Source organism: Calidris pugnax, unplaced genomic scaffold, assembly GCF_001431845.1.
Source record: "Calidris pugnax isolate Ruff unplaced genomic scaffold, ASM143184v1 scaffold2, whole genome shotgun sequence".
Lineage (NCBI taxonomy): Eukaryota > Metazoa > Chordata > Aves > Charadriiformes > Scolopacidae > Calidris > Calidris pugnax.
Window position 1 is genome coordinate 1,442,841 of NW_015090766.1, and position 6,000 is coordinate 1,448,840.

Here is a 6,000-nt window from a genome sequence, read left to right on the forward strand (position 1 = left end):
CATCAATGGAAAAACCAAAGGTATGGGGAGGAACCATGCATTTTTGTGGTACAGCAAAAAAAATCAAGATGCACTAGACTAAACCAGATAGAGATACGCCCATATTTCCAATACGCAGCTAAGAATTGCAGAAGCACCTACATCTTGCACAGACAGTTCTCCTGCCATGCCATCCTAAGAGGAGCCCCCAACTAGTATGGAGCCACCTCATCTTACACAGATTCCCTGAAAACCAAGAATCACATATCTCCATAGTGGCAAAAATGGGAAGTGGAAAATGGGTACGATCAGGACTGCCACAGCAGCTAAAAACAAGATAATTAATTTACTTTTGCATACTGGAATAAAATACTACATTTCAAAAAACATATCTCAGAACTAGTCATGAAGTCATTCATATCCTGGTCTTCGCTGTAGGAGTATTATTTGGTACACTTGAGAACATGGAAAAATAACTAAACATAGCACTGCAAGACATCCTGCATCGTTCCAAGTGTTAGCTGAATAAAATAGTTGGTATTTTCCTCCTGGCAGTCAGAAATAGAGAAAGCAGTTCCTGTTAACTATCAGTAACAACTTGTGCTGGAATTTAACTACCAGATAAATATATGGGACTAGCAGTTTAGCTCAAAAATTTTCAGAGATAAAGCAACTATATCATTCAAGGATGAATGACGCTTAAAGTACATGAGCAAAACCATGTTGAAGTGATGATGACACACCTACCAAGTACACAAATCCAGCAGCCTTAGCAACTCTTTCAGCTATTAAAAAAGTTGGGAGTTTTTTTGCTATTGAAAGCAAGCAGGCAAGAAAGTGTTGCTTTCACTAAAGCATGTTTGACTTCAATACATTGTTCTCTCTAGAAAATCCAACGTTACTTGCCCTTAAATAATTTATGTTAAATTAGGAATATATTTTTATACTCAAGAGAAAGAAAGGCAAAACGAAGAGGAAAGAGATGAAACAGAAGAATCTTCCATCCTAATAGTACAGACTTCAAACATTACTTCATTTGCAATATCGATAGTCTCTCTCTCATCAGTTTAAAAATTAAAAATGTTTAACTCTCTATCACAGATACACACACATGCATGTATTCTGGACAAGAGATAAGCAAATGAGCTCAGTAAGTACATTTACATGAAAATGTATTTGTACATGCTGTTTTCCAGGAAACATCTGGTTTGGCACAGTTATTTCAGTTGAAAATAAAATATGTTTCTGATTTGATGGGTAAGAAAGTGATTTTACGGAACATCAAGGAATCCATCTTCCATGAATGTTTACTACAGATGTGAAAATGAGATGCTGTATCACGTGCATAATGCTCTACATTTGGTAGTGCATAAAATTCCTGACTTCTGAACAGCAGATTTTATCCTTCTGCATTGCCAACTTAACAGCGCTTCATCAAGAGAGAGACGTTTTAGACTCCAAGATATTCAAGCAAATTAATATATAGCATATTTCTGAGCAACTCCTTCTTTTCCTACACTTAGCTGAAGTAGGATAGCTGGTATCCAGCAATCTTCCACTACAGACAATTAACAACTGTGCTGACTAAATCTCAAGACTAAGACATCAGAGGCAAACGCAAAACAATTTGTATATTTCAGACTCCCAGAAGGAAAACCAAGTCTCTCTGCTCACAAAGTCCAGCTCTGTGCATTTACATGAGACCCGCTGAGCGGGAACAAGCACAACAGATGAGGAATTCAATAAAAGGAGCACACAGTTGACGGTAGGGGGATGCAGAAGGGGTCACTTCTCCCCCAGCCTGCTTACCTGCCTACCAACCACCTCCTCCACCCCCCAGCCACCACACGGTATGAAGCCAGCATACGCCAGGGCAGCACATGAAGACCAAGAGCAGCTGGAACAGCCACTGAAAAGCAAAGGGGCATCTTACTTGGAGGTCTGCACCTCCGAGTAAGGACAGAGCCTGAGGAAAACCCCTTTGGAAAAGCTGGGCCATAAGCATAGACAAAAAAGAGGAAACAAAAAAAAAAAAAAAAAAAAAACCACAAGAAAATAGGGGAGGAGCACGCAGCTGCTTGCTCATGCCCCCTCTGGTGTGATGGGGGAGAAAATCAGAAGAGTAAAAGTGAGAAAACTCATGGTTTGAGATAAAGACAGTTTAATAGGTAGAGCAAAAGCCACGCACGCGAACAAAGCAAAACACAGAATTCATTCACTACTCATCACCAGGCAGGTGTTCAGCCATCTCCAGGAAAGCAGGGCTCCATCATGTGCAATGGTTACTTGGGAAGACAAGCATCATCACTCGTGAACATTCCCCCCCTTTCTTCTTCTTCCCCTGCTTTTATACTGAGCATGACATCACATGGCATGGAACATCCCTTTGGGCAGCTGAGGGCAGTTTTGGGAAATAGTTTTTTCATTCATAGGCTATCTATCTCTGAAAGTTGCTTCAGAAGGTTCATTGATTAATGTTACTGTTCAGCATTGGTTAGTGACATTTTCTTGGGAAAAGCAGTACCTGCAGGCAATGGCTGTATTCACTTTTGATGGTTCACCTTGAATGCCTGTGTAGCCAGAATTGTCATTCTTTCCTCTTCCAGAACAATATATAAAAGACCAAGTCCCTTATTTTCAACCTTTCTAGCTTCCATATGTGTAAGCCAGTAAGAAGAATGCAAGACATTCTTTTCTATAGACGTTATACTGTTGGACAGATTTCTGTCATACCGATTGCATAGGCAATAAAGGATGCCAGAATTGCAAGAATTTGCTGCAACCTTTGCATACATATGCAGTCACCTGCACAGGTCATTGACTGAACCTTTTTTTTTTCCTCGAACATGGGCTGCCACTTGCAAAACTTGGGCCTATTTGACTGAAATTCAGAAAGTGCAGTTTCTAGCCTGACCTCTGCTGTGCACAGTTAAAGTGCAAGTCAATCTTCTCTGTTCCTCTATAAGCCAGAACAATAATGCTTTTTCTATTTAATGAGGGCACCAAGAGGCTTAATCTATTAGGGCCGGGCAGCGCAGGAAGTACGGGGCGCGGAGGAAGTGTGGGGGCCGCCCCCGCCCCGAACAGGGGGAGCCCCTCGGTGTCGGGGGCTGGTGCGGCGGCGGAGCCCGGCGGTGGGACAGCAGGTGTCCTGAGGGGTCGGACTATTCCAGAGTGTTATAGTTAAAATAAAAAAAACTAAGTCCGAAATAGATTCACTAAATATTTATTAAGGTAGGAAAGCAAAAGCAGCGCTGGGCGGCCGGGGAGTCGCAGCTCCACCAAGGGCTCGCAAATTCAAGCAAGCTGAATAGCTGTTTTTATCCTCACAGAGGTCGGGTTCGACACCTTCAGTACGCCCCTCTGCTTCTTCCCTTATCTTTACTCCATCTGGTCTGTCTTGCTTCAAGGCGGTTTCAAGACAATGTCAGCTGTAAATCAGTTCATACCCTTCCCCTTCTACCTGATTAATTAGTACAGAGTTAAAACACGGATAACATTGGGGTTAAGCTTATTTTGTCAAAACAGGACATTCTCATGTGGTTTAGCAATATAACATTGTGGACTTCTCTTCTTGTTAGGGAGTTCTCAAGACTGTCACAACGGGCTCGTTCTTCTTGCTTAAATTGTTTGGTCAGTAAATTACAATCCGACTTTAGGCGAGTTTTCCAAGGACCGAGGGCTACCAGGCAGCACTGAGAGGACACACAACCCCAGCCTGGCCAGACAGGTCAACAGGCGACCCCCAAAGGCAGACAACGGTGCTATCACCCACCACCTTTTGCAGATTACTCCCTAGTTTTTCAGTGAGATTCTGGATTAAATTGCCTGTGTTTTTTCAGACATTGCCATGAAATTCCTATGTCTGATTGCTTGAAAGAAAATTTACCAGCTTAACCAAGGAAGCTAATCAAAACCTTTTTCATTGACAACAGTTAGTTACACCCAGACACGACTAAATCAGACTAAAGGGTACCAGAAACTGGCTTTTTTAAAAAAAACAAACCAACCAACAACTTTTTAAAAGTAATTCTTAGAAAAACAAATCAGCAAACATTTGTGCACCCAGTCTTCCAAAAAGGGGTGATGGTCTGGGGGCAGGTGGAAATGGAGAGGTGACACAAATGAGTCAAAACTTTTCATTTTTAGTTTCATATATGGTTAACATACGGTAGTGATCATCCTTGAAAGAGGAATCCAGTTGTTGGTTCTCACTCACAGCTGGATGTTACCCCAAAAAACTACCACTCGCAGTCAGATATTAAGAACCAGTCAACGCCAGCAGCAACCTTTATGCTTTCAAGGGTGCACCACTTGCCGACACCAGTCAGAAACTGGGCCTAATACACTGTCACAACACGTGGAAAAGAGATTTTTTTATCATCCTCTGCAGCAACACTGATTGGGGGTGTTTATTCTGAAGTCTGCAAGTGAAAAGAGGTCAAATGAACATTTTTCCAACAGAGACTTAAAGTTTGTACAGTGAACTCAAGGCTGCTCACCACGAACTTTCTAAACACCTTCCACAGGAATCTACAAACTGCAGGTTGAAAACAAAACAAAACAAAGGAAAAACAAAGACCTCTGGAAACATTCAGCAACAGTCACTTTTCAGACTTCTGTACTTTGGTTGACTGTCTCACTTCAAAGTGGCAACCACCCAATTAAAAAAAAAAAAAAAGAATTCCAACATAGATGCCGCAAGATGTTACTGAGTCACTGTTTGCCCAAATTATCAAGTTACACTTTTTACAGGAACGGGAAGGGAAGAAGTACTTACAGTACAAAACATTCAGCAACTGCACTCGGGAATAACCATCATTTGATACTCAATTCAGATCCTAGGTCTTCCTTTTCTAATGCATTTTAAACTAGAAGTAACAGAACAGAAGAGTACGAAAACACTGAAAAAGTGTTATCTGCTCAGTGACTGTTACCACTTGCCACTAATTATTTTTCATATCAGAAAGCAGCTCTTCTTTCAAAAGACTACTTTACAAGAAGATAATAACCAACCACCCACAATGACCTGCCCTTTATCTAATTAAAGCAAAATCCCAAATAGGCGTGTAGCTAAAAAGATGCCAGAGGTTTAAGGTAAGTATCTGTTCTGATGAAGGAAGTTAGGTAACCAAAGGTAACTTGACAAAACCTTCTAAAATTCCCAAAGTTTCCAGACATGCTATCTAGGTGCGCTTGTAGACAATACTACTACCACCTGAAAATACTGTGTATGAAAACAAAATTAAACAAGCAAAATCATACAACAGAAGGATCTCAACAGTTCTTTTTAGCAAAATAGTTCATTGAGGGCATTTTTCTCACACAACATAAACTACCTTGTTAGGATGACAATTAATATGACACCAACCTGATGTTAAAAAAAAATAACTAGGAAACTGAGTATAAGTAAGTGTAGATATGTGGTGAGAAAGCCACAAAATTGCCACCATCCCCCCCACTCCTGTAACACTACAGGTAGGGTTTCACTGTAAAACACGCAAACCTCCCCTAGGGAAAAAAAAAATCAACACGGCAAATAGTTCTCTATGAGCAAAGTGCTGTTAAGATGCAAGATGAAGGGCCATTTAAAAAGACTCAACCCAAGAGCAAGGCTAATTAAAAACCCAATCGACTACTCCCATCTTCAAGCTGAGACAGGAGCAAGGGAACCCAATGAAGTGAAGCAAGGAAAGCCTCCTGGGAGGAGGAAATAAACCCAGTATTTACTGTGTACACCACAGCTGAATCAAAACTTCTGAGGAGGTGGGGGAAACACTTTCCCAAGCAGAAGGGGGAAGGCTTACGGAGGTGTGAAGTTGGGAAAAGCCACCAGCCACCCCAGCCAGAGTAAGGAGGAGAGACCTCTGCAGCTCTGCCCGTCGGAGGGAGCGCAGGGAGCCGGCCCAAGCAGGGATGGCTGAGGAGGATGAGGGTGAACTGCCTCAGGTCACAGCCCTGGCTAGAAGGGACCTCAAAAGGCCACCTGGCCCGACCTTTCCCGGCAAGGAGAGGCAGGCT

General features: G+C 42.0%; 1 protein-coding gene across 2 annotated transcripts in view; it reads right to left on the minus strand.

Moving 5' to 3' along the window:
- Positions 1-4,819, minus strand: part of GOLM1 (golgi membrane protein 1) — a 29,338-nt gene extending 24,519 nt beyond the window's left edge. The window contains exon 1 of one of the 2 annotated variants that reach the window (XM_014936522.1): positions 4,760-4,819. The gene's annotated coding sequence lies outside the window, so the exon portion shown is untranslated. The remainder of the gene's footprint in view (positions 1-4,759) is intronic. The other variant, XM_014936513.1, reaches the window with a different exon arrangement.
- Between the last annotated feature and the right edge of the window lie 1,181 nt (positions 4,820-6,000).